Source organism: Micrasema longulum, unplaced genomic scaffold (assembly GCF_059751315.1).
Source record: "Micrasema longulum isolate JH-2025_06_02 unplaced genomic scaffold, ASM5975131v1 h1tg000123l, whole genome shotgun sequence".
Classification (NCBI taxonomy): Eukaryota; Metazoa; Arthropoda; class Insecta; order Trichoptera; family Brachycentridae; genus Micrasema; species Micrasema longulum.
In genome coordinates, this window is record NW_028277329.1 from 307,201 (window position 1) to 324,684 (window position 17,484).

Below are 17,484 nucleotides of genomic sequence, written 5' to 3' on the forward strand. Positions count from 1 at the left end.
CGGAGTTACAGATAAGAAAATAAGAGTAAATTATACTATTTTCCATATATTATTGTCAAAACGTATATCAACAGTTTATATCTCTCTCTATAAATCCCCCAAATCTACGCTTTAGCGATAGAGTGCCTAACGTTTTTGTCAACTGATGGGACAATTTATAAACCAACTCTGGCCTCGTTGAATTCGCAAATACAGCTCGTAAAAACAGCCGAAAGGGATTGTGAAAATATATTTTCGGTGTTTGATTTACAGAAGTTTTACAATTCTGATCTAACTTTGATATTTGTACGTATTAACGCCATTTAAATCGGTTCATTTCAAATATTTTCAAAAGGTCTTACTGCTGGTGCAATTTCTGTCGGAATAAATCAAAATGTCCTCAATCAATGCAAAGTTAAAGCCGCTTTGTCTGTAAGCAGACAGACAAGACATAATCACTTTTATTTATTTATTTATGTACAAGCTTAATCTAATTCTGGGTCCCGATTACAACGGAAAGTTAACGTTTATCTTTAATTTTATCTACAAAATAAAATTAGCCAACAATATTTTGGGTTTATAAACTTTTTTGTAGACTGGTTTCAACTTCCTGGGAAGCTGTTAACATTAACATAATTACAACAGATATAAAGAACATTTCAGAGAAGGTAATATAGAAGTCCAGGCATCTACAGGTCTTATGACCTGTCATTGGCTGATTTAAGTGGCCACTTTACACACTGTGTAGCATTCACCATTCTGCCCCTATTTGAACATCTATATTCCTTCAATTCGTTCATCTGTTGAGTTGAGGAAATGCGGATGTTCAAACATGGGCAGAATGGTGGATGGAGAACTCTTCCATCTGTGAGTTGGGGAAATGTGGATGTTCAAACATAGACAGAATGGTGAATGTTACACAGTGTTTACGTAAAGTGGCTACTTAATCCAGCCAATGACAGGTCATAAGACCTGTAAATGCCTAGGCTTCCATATTCTCTACTCAAAAATGTTTTTCCTCTCTGTTGAAATAAATTAAAATATGAAAAACTCCCTAGAGATGAAATCCAGCCAGTCTGCAAGCATTTGGACATACTCAAACATTGTTCGAAATTTTGTGACTTGGAAATGTGTGAATATGAAACGTTTAGTCATGAGCAAAATAGTGAATATTATATAGTGTGTAAAGTGGTTACTTAAACCAGCTAATGACAGATCATAAGCCCTGTAAATGCCTTTACTTCCATATTTCCTTCATTAAGGTGTTCTTCATCCCTTTTTGTAATTTGTTAATCTTAATGACTCCAGAGGAGGTGAAATTCAGTCTTTTGTCTACAAACATTTCTACAAACTCAAATATTGTAATAACAACTGTTGTTTTTCCTTAATAATTCAATTTGATAAATTAAAGAGCTGAAACCTTTTTTGTAGGTGAGATTCATCTGGCTGAATTATTTCCCCTACAAGGCAACGTTTGAAAACTCTTTTTGATTTTTTTATACCAGTTACTTAAATATTTATTTTTTGAGTATTCCCTTTTTGTTGCAATAAGTTAAGATCATAAAAACTCTTTCTTCTTCTTCTTTTCCACATCTACTCATAAGTGCAGCATGTAGACATCACCAGTTGCCTCCAGGAGACCCTATTGCCAGCCAACACTCTCGCTTCTTCCCATGTCAATCCAACGCCCCTTAATTCCGACGAATAAAGTCTAAATATCGTTATTGACGATATCGTGATCTCGCAGGTTTAAAGAAGAGGCAACTTGGGTTAAGGTTCCCCTGAGGGCATGCGCAGCACGTCAGGTCCACCGCCGCATCCTGAAGACGCTCGTTATAGGAGGCTGCTGCGTTCGTTCTCGGACTTCAATGTAGTTATAAAATCGAACCTAATATTTTTCTCAAGCACTTACTCTCAAAACTCAGAAATTTGGTGTTTTGAGCTTGGGTAAGGTGCCAAGATTCGCACCCATATACGAGAACTGGCACTATACAAGAGTTGAATAATGGGCATTTCGTTTCGACCGAGTATAGACTTGAGTTCCAGACAACACGCATCATGTTAAAAGTTACTCCAGCAATGCCTAGGTGGGTTGCGAGCTCTTTATGCATACTTCTATCCTCAGTTATGTGTACTCCTTAGCATTTAAAGCTCTCTAGGAAGTAAATCCAGCATTTTCCAACCACTTGGACATTCTTAAACATTTTTGAATCACAAAGCCATTTAAATTATTCCTGATAAAAATTAAATAAAGATCAGGGGTCTGCAAACAATTTAGTCTGAGGGCCAAACTGACTCCTAACTAGCTCATCTTACCGACATACAAAAGTTTAAAAAAATGTGTAAATGGCGAAGGAAGTTTGATAAAATAAATGTTTTCTTACATGCAGTAAAAATGAGAATATTTTATGCGAAGTTTCTTTAAAAAATAAATTCAATAAAAATACGTTCATAGAAAAACGCGACGTGCTTTGCATTGGATGTTGTGACGTCAAGTTTCGTGAAAGTGTTCTACACAAATTTCAATGGCAGGAACAAATAAACATGTGACGTGTTAGGGGCGTGGCCAATGGAATGGCCGTTTTTGCGGGAATTTGAAATTACAAATTTAAAAGTATTTTTTATGCAACTAATAATTAGCAAAAAAAAAAATTTACTGGATAGTATTTTATAGACATTTATTACTTTAAAAATGATATTTTCCTACTATAGCGTTGCCATTTTTTTAAACGTCGGCCGTATTTTGGCAGCTACGAGGTTCTACTTTTCAGCAGTACTTTAACTTAGGCAGCGCAACTAACCGACGACATCACGGGTGGAGTAATTTCAAAATTAAAAAATCGTAAAAAGTAAAAATGATAATAATTCGATGTATTATTTTTTTTCTACCGACCGGTTTCAAAGCAAACAAGCTTCTTCGTCAAGGTTTACGAAACTAATGAATTAATTCCTATTTTATTTTTATCATGTTTACTAAATACTATACGTAGATCCAATAAATCAAGTCTTTTTTTCCTTACAAGGGTGGTAATTTGATATCGATATTTTCGAAGCTAGAGAGGAGAGGGCTACAAGAAATAGTTTATTTGGTTATTAATTATTGTTTTCTTATTATGAAGCGCTTTTTTATTTTCTAAGTTCTCTAATTTTAATGTTTTATTTTCAACATGAAGTACTTTTAATCTTTTGTCTTTATTGAAGTTATGATTATTTTTTATCAGATGATTTGCGAATTCAGAAAAAAATCTATTATTTAAACATATTAATTGTTCTTTTACTATAATATTAAAGTTTCTTTTAGTTTTTCCAATGTATGTAGATTAAATCGCAATCATAACAATTAAATTGGTATATCCCAGATTTGTCATATATATGGACTTTGTCTTTGTGATTTTGTAACAAAAATAATAACAAAAAAATAGTGGTTAAAAACAAAATTGTTTTTTTAATTTTATTATAATGAATAACCACAAAGTTAGTGCTTCAAATAAATAATTTATTTATGGTTTATATTATGTCTGAAACAAAATTATTATTTTTGACCGGCGGATTACGCTTCTTAAAAATAACATGAAACTTTACTACATCGGTACTAATATAAATACCATGCATTAGAGTAAATTTTAATCCAACGATTTTAAGAAAATGAATTGAACAAAAGTTCAGCAATGGTATGTTCAAATGTTTGCAGGCAGGCTGGATTTCCTCATTAATGATGGCTGATGGAAGAATTGAGAAAATATGAATATTTAAACATGGGCAGAATGATAAATGTTACACAGTGTGTAAAGTGACCACTTAAACTTAGACCAACTAATGACAGATCATAAATCCTGTAAATGCCAGAGTTCTATATATTTTTAAAAAAAATATTTCCCATCTCTGTTGCAACAAATTTAGATCTAAACAAAAATTATTGAAAAAAATACTTTTTTGGTATTTTTCTTAAATTCTAGATAAAATTGAGCCTTCAATAATCGTTTAAAAATTAATATAGTTTTTCTTACACCCTGTTTTACGGTAATTCGTTGATGCGCAGTTTGTAATTTAGTAGGGGGCGGAATTTTAAGACATCCTATTTAAAATAACAAAACTTTATTTTAATATCATTTTTAGAGAAGAGTATTTGATAACTTAAGACAAATTTCAGTTTAAGAGAAAATTGTGTCAATTTCTAATGAATGCCGATTTCGACATTAAAACTGACATTTTTGTAACGAGATTTGTATTGAAAAGTCTTTTTAAATAAGTAAATGTAGCGCCGAGTCAAACTGTCAAAAACACTTTTTTCGGCAAGTATTTAATTGAATTAAAACTACCCTTTAAATATTATTGATAAAAATTACATTCTACACGAAATACGTTCATTGAAATGCAGCAGAATATAAATTGGAAAATGTAACATACAATTTGATATCATTTTAGATTTGGTTAGTTCGGATTTTATCTGCTTCCAAAACTTGAACATTTCTGTCAGAAACGAGATAGTGGTCGAATGTAGAGATGAGAGTTTTGAGAAGAAACAACTAAAAATAAAAACTTCTAACATCAACAAAAATGTTTTAAGTTTGTACAAATTTCTGTAGACAAGGACTGGATTCAGATAGAAGAATATAAATAAAAATAGACAAAGAAAGATACAAGTCTAGGCATTCGACTTCTATATTACTTTCTCTAAAATGTTTTTTACCTCTGTTGTAATATGTTAATATTAACAGCTGCAAGTAGCAACCGACCGAGAAAAATGGAAGAAAATAGAAGGGCCTATATCCAGCAGTACACGAAAGAAGGCTGAAGAAGAAGAAGCAGAAGATGTATTATGTCTGTTATGGTCTGTATTACTATACGGTGTAGAGGCGTGGACTTTTAAAGTAAATATTATAAACCACCTTGAAGCATTTGAAATGTGGATCCACTGTAGAATGTTAAGAATATCTTGGACTGATATGATGAGCAACAATGAAGTATTTCTTAGAGCCAATACGAATAGAGAACTATTCACCACTATTAAGCTCCGTAAGGTTTCATATTTTGGCCATGTGTTGAGAGGTGATAAATATGCCATAATTCAGCTTGTCACGAAGGGGAAGATCGAGGGACATACAGGGGTCGGAAGAAAACAGCTTTCCTGGCTTCGAAACATCTGAGCATGGACCAGGGTTAGAACTGTGGAGGAGCTGTTTCGCACTGCTCAGGATAGAGAATATTTCTCCCGAGTGGTCGTCAACGTCGGGGGGACCCGACATGACACGTGAAGAAGAAGAAGAAAATGATTTAAATGTGCAATTTTTAACTCTCCATTAAAAGACCGTTGTTATTTTTAATTCGTTAGGTTTATTTATATACCCTTTTTAATATTTTTTAGTTAAAATTTTTGACCAATCTGTTTTTTGGTTGGCTGGAAGATATTGTTTTTAGCAATAAGTCTGTCAAAGCGCTTTTATTCCTTGTACTAGAAGATTTTTATAAAAATATAAATTACAAAGATTTAAATTTATTGCAACATAGAGGTAAAGCATTTTTAAGAAGGGGATATGAATGCCTAAGTGTTATTTAATTTAAAACTTCAAGTACAAGAAATAAGTACTTTGGCGGACTTATTGCTGAAAGCAATATCTTCCAGCCAACCAAAGCAAAGACTGGTCAAAAGAAGAGATGGTCGAAAATTTATACTAAAAAACGAAAATAGATATAAAAAGATACATGTAAGAAAGAAAAAAACATGACTAATTAAAAGTTACAGCTGCTTTTTGATGGGTAAATAAGGCTTGCACATATTAACTTTAAAAAGTATATTATTTTGAACATATTAAAGGATGAGAAATAAGGAATAAAATAATGAGCTTGGAAGAAGAGAGAGAGAGGAACGAAGGAAAGAAAAGGCTCATGACCGTTAAGTGCTTAAAATATTTTCAGGCGTTGCGAGTTGCCTATTTTTGTAGGTGTTAAAATTCAGTTTAATGAATCTTACCCGCATGAATAAAGACCATCTCTTTAACTTAAAAAGTTTATTTAAACATACACAAAATATGGCATCTTAAAAGGAGAATATAGTAGTAAGCGCGTTAGGATACCGTATTTTAAATGTACAGTTTGATTTCTTATGCGCTCGAAAGAAAATATTTGTTTTAAAAGGTTGTCTTACATTAATTATAATACTTTCTTATATATTTGGTATTTATATAATCATTTCTCAAGACTTGCTGCAATCAGTTTGATAGTGCAGTACTAAATGTATTAATTACTGATAATTATAAGGAGTTAGATTATATAAGAATGAGATTTTCACCTTCCGTCGGCGTCGGATCTGTTTATACCTTTAGAGGAAGAAAATGCCAAAAAACGCCAAATAAGTATTTTATCATGAACTTTATATTTGAGAAGATTTATACATCGCCATTTTCATGGTAATCACATTCATATATCGTAAAAAATGTGAGATCCATTTAAATTAAAAAGACGTGGCAGAAAAATCATTTTATTTATATAATATCTATAACTCCGCAAGCAACTTGCCAAGACATATGTATAGAGCACATTGATGTACGGTTGGAGATTTTTCCACCATTTGGTGCCTTACCGAAAGAGATAAAAAAAGACTATGAGCCTTCGAGATGTGGTGCTACAGAAAAATATTAGGAATTTGCTGGAGAGACCACATCACTAATGACGAGGTTCTCAACAGAATCGAAGAAGGTAGGCACCTAATCAAAACCATCTCGAGAGGCGAGCCCGATAGATCAGCCACATTATGCGCCATGAGGGTCTCCTGCACGACATCATAGAGGGAATGGCTGAGGGGACAAATTATCGAGGGCGCCCCTGACGGGAATATTTGGAGCAAGCGTCCGAAGATTTAAACTGCGCCTCATATGTTGAGCTGAAGAGGGCTGCAGAAAATGGAGGACGAGATGCAGGACTTTGCTGCAAACCAATCCCTAGGATTGAGACTGCAAAGAAGAAGATCCAGTGACAATATTTTGAGTTTGTTAAAATTTTTGTAGACACCCGGTCCATGTAGAAGTATAAAAATTGAAAAAATAAAATCTTCAGGCATTGCCCAGTATGTATGTTAAATAATTCAATTAGATGAATAAAGGTTTCAGTTTTTTAACTTCACAAAAATCAACAGATGAAAAAATTGATAGAATATAGATGCTAAAAAATGGGCAGAATGGTGAATGTTACACAGTGTATAAAGTGGGCACTTAAACCAGCTAATTAAAGGTCATAAATCCTGTAGATGCCTAGACTCTATATTACCTTCTTTGAAATGTTCTTCATTTCTGTTGTAATATGTTGATATTAAGTAATTAAAAAAATATTTCAATTGGATTGAGTTTCCTTGGCTAGTGCTGTGTGGACTCACGGATCATAGGTCCAAGGCTCAAACCCCACTCTATCGCAACTTGATTCACATTTTCTAATACATTGTTATATACGACTCGTTAAAAATGGCCCAAAATTGAAATGTCTGGTACGTTATAAGGCAGATACTAATGAAAAAATATGCAATACAATATAATATTTTTTTTAAATGATAATACATATAAACAAACAAAAAAATACAACAAAAAGGCAGCATTAAAGCATAAACAAAAGAGATATTTTTTTTCTAAGTAAAGAAAAGGTTCATAGAATTTTTATAATAATGTATGTATGATTAATTTACAGATATTTCCAAAACCTGTTTTTTAAAATTCATTGAATTATTAATTATGAATAGATTCAAAATTCTATCAAAACTGATAAATTTTCCGAATCCTCTGTTTGATAATCAAATTTTCTCAGTTGCTGTCAAAGTCAATAAATCATCGAAAATGTATTATGTTAAGTACATATAACAATGTATAAAGGGTCGATGTTTATCTTGTAAAATTATTTGTACTACCAATATTTGAAAAGTACTATTTTTAAGCTAAGTATTAAATACGCACATACTCGGATTAACATATGTCACTAAAATCTTGTTTTATGTAGAGGCTTGAAATATTTTAGTAACATAAAACAATTAAAGAAAAAGGAAAATATGTTTACAGACCATCAAACGAAGCTGCATAAAAAAAAAACAATTATTCTGTATTATCATATCAGCGCTATGATTTTTTAAAGTTTTGTAATTTAGAAAATACTTCCTAGTGACACCAAAGTGAGTTCTGATCACTGATGAGTTGGCTTTCGGGAAACCGGATATCTAGAATTGGTTGATTTGGAAGAACTTGTGACGTAGTTAAAAGTAGTTAATTTTTTTTTATTTTTTTTATTCATTTTCGAGAAACTTCGCCTTACAATTAAATGCTCTAATTTTTACCAGGTGTAAGAAGCCATTTTTATAAGTATCACATTTTTCGTAGCCTGAACTTCCCTATTAAAACCTATGACTATACAAAAATGGAAAGTCGAGGCAGGTAGAAATAAAATGGCCTGTGTCATTCGGGTATACCAGTTTAAAAATCTGTACTCCGTCATAATACTTTAAAAAACAGGTTTTTAAGATACGTATAGTGTTTTAATACAGTGAGTGTTTTAATACTTTAATACAGTGAGTTATATTTTGTAAGTTTTCTCTATGTATCCTCATTTAAATATTAGTAAAAAGTTTTTGATAGTGTCTTTGGCACGAATTTTTTTATTTTTTAATGCAAAAATAAAAATATTTAAAATAAAAAATTTTGGGTTCTTCTGATTTACCCAAATATTAAAAATTTCGGTAATTTTTAACGAGTTGTAAATAACACTCTATTAGAATGCGGGAATCACATTGGAGTAGATTGGGGTTCGAACCTTGGAACTCTCTACCGTCCGCAACGCTAGCTCCGGGACCACAAGCCGATCTAAATATGAATGATTTAAGTAAATAAATAAATGGTAAGCTTTTTCAATTTAAAACAATTTGTAACTCAAATATTATATTCCGTCACGATAGATTTTCACGAGTCGCAGCGATGTCAGGAGCTTGCATAGCACTGACCCCCACCACTAAAAATAAGAACTCAAGTATTATTATACATTGTTTTACTTTTCTGATCAAATTCGCAATACCGAATATTTTGAATAGATTTTAAGCGAATGGATTAGATAAAAAGAGAGGAGAAATAATAATTATTATTTATATTTGAAGCATAATTTTGTGGTCAAAATTTTAACTTAATGTTATTAAACATCCAAAACCCTCTACACCATAAATAATAATTATTTCAACATAAAAAAAAGAGTAATTACTACCATTAAATACGAAAAAAATCATTTCTATTATATTTTAGGAATATTTCACATATTTTTATTGTATAACACGTAATTATTTATTTAAATTTACTCAATTCCGTATTGTGGCTTAACACGGGAACAGTCGAAAAAGCCATATTAAGTCTTTGAGTATGAAAATTATAAATTAAAAAAAAAAAACAACTTATCACCATTGATAATTTTTATCAAAAACAAAAGTGATGTTTGAAAATAATTCAAATGCAATAAATACATAAACCTTGACGATATTTTATTTTGTATATTTAAATAAACATGTTTAATGTACAAATACAATACGTTTAAATGAAAAACTAAAATATTTGACGCATAACTTTTCGCTGAATTTTCAATGTTAAACAATGTAACTTCGAATAATAAATTTAATATGGCGATCCTATGCTGTATTTTTGGTATCTTTTTGTAATTCGGAAAGATTTAAAATATTCAGGAGTAAGTTTTTTAAGTCTTGACAAAAAAACAATCATATCCTGAAAACCGGTTGACATATTAAATTGATTTATCTGATTTTATAAAAAATAAATACGCGGTTAGATTACTTAATATTTTTTGTTTCTCGAAATGCCTCATTTAAATACAAATAAATTATTTCCTTACGCTGTCTCTCTCAGCAGAATAATACCGTGATTTGAATACAATATTGCCTAAATTTTATTGCTGTAAAGAGATTTCAAATTGTTTGTTGCCCACTAGTCTCTCCTGGAATCAATAGTTCATAATAAACGAGTACCTAAACCTGAATCTAGGATTTTAATTTCTAATATTTTATCATCAGAACCACCTAAAATTATTACATTTATAAAATTGTTGGTCCTTAAAAGAATGCGGCTGATTTATAAAAAATAAAATTAATTCGTGATATATTTCACATACTAATAAAATTAAGATACGATTTTTAGATTTTGAAGTCATGAATTAACTTATTAGGAGAAGATATAAAAAAAAATATGTTTAGAGATTTTAAGCGTTTTCCTTTTTGTTATTAATCTGATTTCAAAATTTTATGTCTCGCGATGTTTATAATGTGATAAACCCAATTTGCATAAAACATATTTGATAACGAAGCATTATAGGAGTTTCTCCTTGGCCATAAAAGCTTAGCGGATAGGTTGTATATATAAAGATGATATAAAAGTGGGTGAATCGTAAGAGATAAGCAAATTAAATGTTTTATGGCAACTAAATTACCATTTTTATTCTAATTATATCGTGATTAAAGTCCAAGGCTTAATTACCTTTCTTTAGAGACTTTTAACTTTCCTCTTCACATTTTTTAATGAATTCAAAGATTTTTTCTTCTGATTTTATTTAGCGTTTCTTTAATGGTCCTAATAACGTTTTTATTGAATAAGCATTTTCCTCTGTTCAATTAAAGTTTATGGACTTCTAAAGTTGAAATATTTATTGGTTTATAATTGTCTTTTTGAATTGAATAAGTTCTAAGAAGAATTAACCTTAATATATTGAGATTTTCTACGGACATTTCTTGGTGGAACTGCATTTTAATTATAATAATAACATGGAAATTTGTTTAGTCTCCCACCAGTCTGACGATGTCAGTCACGAAGAAACACGGTCACTGGTAAAAATTTATTAAAAAAGTGGAATAAAACCAAATACGTATTTTTATTATTTTAATAAGAATTAACCTTTTAATAATGGATTTTAAGTGGCTTTTTGGCCGCAAAGTCTTGTATAATTCAACCCAATTTATTTAATTGTATTTTAAAAATAAACATTTATAATAAAATGAAATTGCTTAATTTAAATATTCTTGCTATAAATAATAATATTATATTTTCTGATACTACCATGAAAATGATTTTACATAAAATACAAAAATACATACATATTTTTACTCACCTTATCAAATCGAACTAAACAAATTGGTTCGTAATTTAAACCGGAGAATAACAATTTAACCCCTCTATCCTTTAAACGTTTCAAAATTTATAAAAATTAGTATAATACCCCCTAAAAAGGCCTTAAAATATTATTTTCAAAATAAAATGAAAAAAATATATTCCAAAAAATTGCGATTATATCTTGCAATTTTTTTTAGAAAAGACGAATTTTCACATTGAATTTTTCTGTAATAAAGAGTCACATAAAAATGCAATACCAAATATCTAAAATAAAAGTATTAATTTCGAGATAGTTTTATTAATAGACTTACCCTTTCAGTAAACAGCAGCAGTGCAGACCAAAAGCTCAGGAAAACGCGCGAAAATTTACTAAAGTATTCGAACGCGAAAACTTTTAAATATTGTCCAGTTTCCCGCCTCTCCTCGGTGTGGTGGTGGTGCTCGGTGTTAGCGATGCGATGGTGCTTTTACCACTGAGAACTTTCAGCCAGCGGAGGGCTATTTAAGGCAGACAGAGGGGGAGGGGCGATGCGATTTCCAACCCTCCCATTGGTCGGGAGGCTCGATACAAAAAGTGCAATTAGCGAGATGCTCTGGAAAGGTTATATTCGAAAAGGAGATTAACTAATTTATTGTTTTAACAAAACAAAAACCCTTTTATAAATTACGACAAACAAGTATTTCTCTAATTATTTGTATCGCTAAACTTACACCTTAAAAAGTATTGCATATCGTGGTCACATTTTTTTACTTGTAAAAAGTACATTATATATATTTTAAAGTAACATCATCAAACCATTATTTGCACCCCGTGGTGGACAGGACACTGTTTTGAAAATTAAATACAGCGTATCTCAATCATCTCTTACATAAGGGTAAGGTGATTTGTCTTACGCTTCAGGTGACAGTCCAGGGACATCGAAATTCGAAAATGTATTTTTTAAAATTAAAAACAATTCCAAGTATTTTTTTGGAAAATGTAAATGTGCTAGATTGTAACCGTCCGTGCGCTCTGTAGCCGCATGACATGTTTCTATCCAGCTCCTATGTGTTTTTTGAATAAAAATAATCTATTGGAAAAGGGGAACCAAAATCCTAACTGCGCTCTATAGCTGCAAGACATGTTAGAATGTTTAATGTACAGCGCCCTTGGGGTGATTTCCCACAAAAATGGCGCTATTGAAATTATCCGAAATAAATAAATAAAATTGAATACTTTTGTGGAAAACTACACTTAAAAACAAATATTTTTTGTCAACCTTCCCGGGAATCGAACAGACAACACGCGGACTCTAATATAACGCGACTTAGAGCGAGCAATTTTTTTTTCTGATTATTATTTACGGTCATTTTAGATACTTTTATTATATCTGTCTGAAGTTTAACCTTTATAAATATATTATTTATTGATAAAAATGAACTCTGTGGACTAACACGATTAGATGTATTACATTAAACGCTTTGTTTTAACAAAGTTTCGAGTATGTCCAAATATTTGCAGACTGGCTGGACTTCCTCGTTACGGAGTTATTTAAATCTAAATTTGTTGCAACTGAAAGGGAAAACATTTTTAAGATGGGAATATGGATGTCTAGGCATTAAAGGGCTTATGATCTGTCGTTGGCTGATTTAAGTGGCCACTTTACCCACTGTGTAATATTCACCATTCTGAGTACGTTTAAACATGCACATTTCCTCAACTCTTCCACCTGTTGACTTTTGTTAAGTAAAAGAGCTGAGACCTTTATCATGCGGGTAAAATTCATCCGGCTGAACCAATTCGCTTACTAGGCAACGCCTGAAAACAATATTTATACTTCTTATTTTACAAGTTAGTTAATTCAACAAAGTTTTGAGTATGTCCAAATGCTTTGCAGACTAGCTGGATTTCCGCCCTAGGGAGTTCTTTAGATATAAATTGGTTGCAACAGAGAGGGAAAACATTTGTAAGTAGGAAATATGGAAGTCTAGGCATTTACAGGGCTTATGACCGCCATTCTGCGTATGTTTAAACGTCCAAATTTCCTCAACTCTTCCATCTTTTGACTTTTGTGAAGTTAAAGAGCTGAAACCATTATCATGCGGGTGAGATTCATCAGCCTAAACCAATTCATCTACTAGGCAACAGTGGTCACTCAAACCAGATAATGACAAGCCATAAGCCCTGTAAATGCTTAGACTTCCATATTCCCTTTTTAAAAATGTATTCCCACTCTGTTGCAACATATTAAGCTTTGTTTTAAGACCATTTCAGTTTATTTTGAAGCACTACTAGTTTTAGAAAGCACAGACTCTTCTACAGGTGTTAAATATACAAAAGTAAAAAATCCAGCTACCGCCAGAAGGGGGAGGAGTTTATGAGGGAGAGGGCGGATCATATAACGGGAATATTGTAAGTTATGGTGAGGGATTTTTAATATTATCAATTCGTGTTTTTTTTGCAAATTTTATTTTAATTGTATTTATAGATTTTAATCAATTCATTATTCGGACTTTACTTGTTATATAACGAAGGAGTTTGATTTCGTGTGAATAAAACAAAATATTTCATTCAATTATGTGATTTGCGAATCCCGAGAAGGTATTGGATGTAAAGGTTTAACTGTTTTTTTAATTTATTTATTTATATATATTTGGACCCCTGTATTTAGTAACCTTACGTGTTATGTACAAGGCTAAGGTACTCGGAAAAAATCGTTTTTGTTTGTCTTGGAAATGGGATGTTCGATCACTGATTTTGGTTTATTACCTTTATGAGTCCAATCACCATTGTTGCAAAGTTCAAAAACAACGGCGCGTGATAACTACTTTTAAATACAGTGTGAATATTCCATCTTTCCTACATTCTGTTTCAAGATTATGGCGTTGTAAACTGAAAATTGGGAACTGAAATAACAGATGTTCGATACTCTGTGAAGAAATATCATCGCATGGACAATAGTCATCATTCCTTAATTTAAACCTATATAGGTAACTTCTCATAGCTCCGTGTCCTGTAAAAATTTGGGTCGTTTCGAAAGTACTTTGGTGATGATGACGGAAGTTTGCTGCATCAGCCAGCGTTGGGAAAAACATTTTAGTGACTGAAGGTTTGACTGTTTCTTTCATTCTAATATTTTAATTTATCGCATTTTGGTACTATGCCATTTTAATTTATTATATGTATTTTTGATAGTGAATTATTGAAATTTTTATTTACATATAAACTTAAAACAAACCATTAAAAAAACCTGTGGCTATCGTAGGCGGCCTACGCTGTGTAGTGGTCAAGACGCTTGACGCAAGCACTGAAGGTTCTGGGTTCGATTCCTGGTGAGGACATCAAAACTGAATGTAGTTTTTATCAGAGTCCCCCGGGATTCTATAACAGCTGGGGGTGGATGGTGGGCTTAAGGATCTCCCCTCAATGTAGTTTTTCTCAAGCCTGGATGTTCTATTCACCACTGTAATTAGGCCTCCTGGCCTGTTGGGGTGCAAAAATTAAAAAAAAAAAAAACGTACCTCGGCGCATTGAAGAGGTGATTTTAAATAATGAAAGGCCAACTAAATATTAAAAATCGTTATTTTTCACTAACTGAAAAAATGTATTTGCCAAAATCAGTACTTTTTTATTTAAACTAATTCAAATTCTAAATGTTATTAAATATTTGTACACAACCACTTACCGACTTTTCTTTGTCTGCCGGTTTTGAGAGGTACCCGTATCTTCGTCAGGACACTAATTAAACCAACTTTCATATTTTGAATAAAAATCATTTTTTATTTAACAACTAATATACATATAAACTTTATATATATATATATATAGGGGCGGGCATATTGCCTTAAGGCAATTTCTTCCTACCTACCTAAACCGTTCAGTTTAAGAAAATTACAAGTACATGAACATATTGAATCTTAAAACTTTATATAAAAATTAAAACAAAGAATAAGAAAATAAAAATACATAAAAAATAACACTATACTATGAAGAGAGGAAAAATGATGCGAGAGAAATAATAATTTACAGTTTAAAAATGTACAGAGTTTCTTTGTTTCAGGTCCCAACTAGCTAGGAAATTCCTGTGTTTAGGAAGGACCTTCTTTTATGCATGTGTTTTTTTTTTTATTTAATTAAATGATCAATAAATTTAAATAATAATAAGAACATGAAAAAAAATTTAAAATAAATATAAATTAGAAAACATGCAGGTAATAATAATAAAAATGAATCATAAATTTGAATTACAAAATATACCATTAGTAATTAGAAAATAAATCATTTATGTGAATTTGAAATTATACTGATAATAATAAAAATTGAAGCATGAATACAAATTAGAAAAAATACCATTAATAATTAAGAAATGAGACATAATTATTGAAAATTAGAAAACATACCGATAATAATAATTAATAATAATAATAATAAGTAATAAAAAGATTAAGTTAGTGATAATAATAAAGATTAAGTTAAATATAATAATATATGTTGAGTTAAAGATAAGAAACTTATTGTTTTTAAAGAAAAGAAAAAAAAAGTAAGAACATATAAGATGTAATAAAATAAAATAAAATAAATTTACAGAAAAATAAAGATTAAAATTTTTATTTAAACAGAGTAATATTCTTTTTATTATTTTAATTTGCTCTATCAATGTAAATATCGAGATAAACTTTTTTTTTCTATTTTGTTATAGAGTTTTTTAATCCTGCAAGAGGGTAGAAATGTGCCACATTGTTTGTAAAAATTGTAAGGTAAAAAGTATCAGGTGATCTCAGACACCTACGGAGAACGTACAATGAAACATTTTCAACACCAAACACTAAATCAACATTATTGTAAATTAAATTATTAAGTCCATCACATCTTTCATTTGTCTCCTATTTTCTAACTTTTCAATTTTAAAATACTCCAAGCGCTCTCCATAACATTGAAAGACTCTGCCCGTATTACACTTAAATGACAAAAACGAAGAATTTTATTTCCATACAGTTTCAACTATGTCTTGCATCATATAAATATGAATAGTTAAGAGTATAAAAGAAAAAAGAAATAGTTTTTTAAGTGAAGATAAATCATAAGAAACAATAACATACATAGAAAAGATTGAAAATGTTCAACGAACATTTTTAAAATACCTAGATAAAACAATAAAACGCTTTGTACTTACAGCCAATCTGGCAAACAAAATAGATTTTTTACCCTTGAAAATAGACGCACTGTATCTGAATTTAACCTACTCTCCAATATTAATCTTAATGTCCCCTTTCGCGTGACAAGAAATAAGTATTTGTTCCATCTGCCAGTCTGTAGTACTAACTATTATGCACAATGCACAACACTTTTTCCTCTATCGTTCTTGCTCTAACTATAATGCTTTTTTTCATCTATTGATATATTTTACGTGCCCCTTAATTGATTTAAAAATAAATTAAAACTGATTATTTCTGGCTGCGATACGATCTCACTTACTATTTAATGATGCTCACACTTACACACACCTGAACGCTTACTACTACACTAATACACATAAACCCACATCTACACTTACTCTCATACAAATAATACACATGAACACACCTTCTGTTGTAACACAATTTAATAATACGAGTATGTATGATTCTTATTTAGAAACTTAACTTGTCTATCTTTAAACTGTATTTTTTTTGTTACTATACGAGTATCATTGTCGACGGTTTGTTTCTTTGAAATAAATAAGTTAAGAATAATATTAAGAAAAATAATGTGTTTTTGACATAATTTAATTAAAACCCATTTTGAGTTACAACCCACGTATGAGTCAGATTTTTCAAGCACTGGATCAAAACTTTGCCACTCGAGAAAAATCCAATAAAAACATATACTTTATACTTACATAATCCAAAAATTAGATATTCAAGAAATGTCACCGTTTCCTGAAACATGTAACGCTAAAAGTTTTTCATTTAAAAAGTGAATTTATATTCAACAAGTTACTTGCAAGCACATTATAATAAATAAGCTTTCAATAATTTAAAAAGGAGCAAAATCGATTTAATTTATTTTTCTGTATCCTCTTCCTGTCTCCTTTCAAACTCATTACCTGGGCCACGATTGTAATAGGAAGCTAACTAAGGAAGGCATACTTTCACCATGAAAGTTGAAGATAAATTTTGCCCAGTAAGATACACATTAACGCCCCACCCCTCCCCTCCCTTTAAATTTTGGGTAGGTACATCGATATGTAATAAGGGGAAGCGTGCGCCACGGTACACATATCTACGCACTAAAGTGACATACTTTCATACGGACGTCAAACCTAAAGAAAAATTATCCCAAACGATTACGAGGATAAACTACCGACCCCCACCGTCAAGTTTTGAGGTAAGTACATCGGTTTGTACCGAAGGGTCT

At 31.0% G+C, this 17,484-nt stretch overlaps 1 protein-coding gene across 1 annotated transcript in view; it reads right to left on the minus strand.

Moving 5' to 3' along the window:
* The window catches only part of Mip (Myoinhibiting peptide precursor), a 221,593-nt gene extending 210,022 nt beyond the window's left edge, over positions 1-11,571 (minus strand). The window contains exon 1 of the mRNA XM_088240353.1: positions 11,420-11,571. The gene's annotated coding sequence lies outside the window, so the exon portion shown is untranslated. The remainder of the gene's footprint in view (positions 1-11,419) is intronic.
* Positions 11,572-17,484: the final 5,913 nt, after the last annotated feature.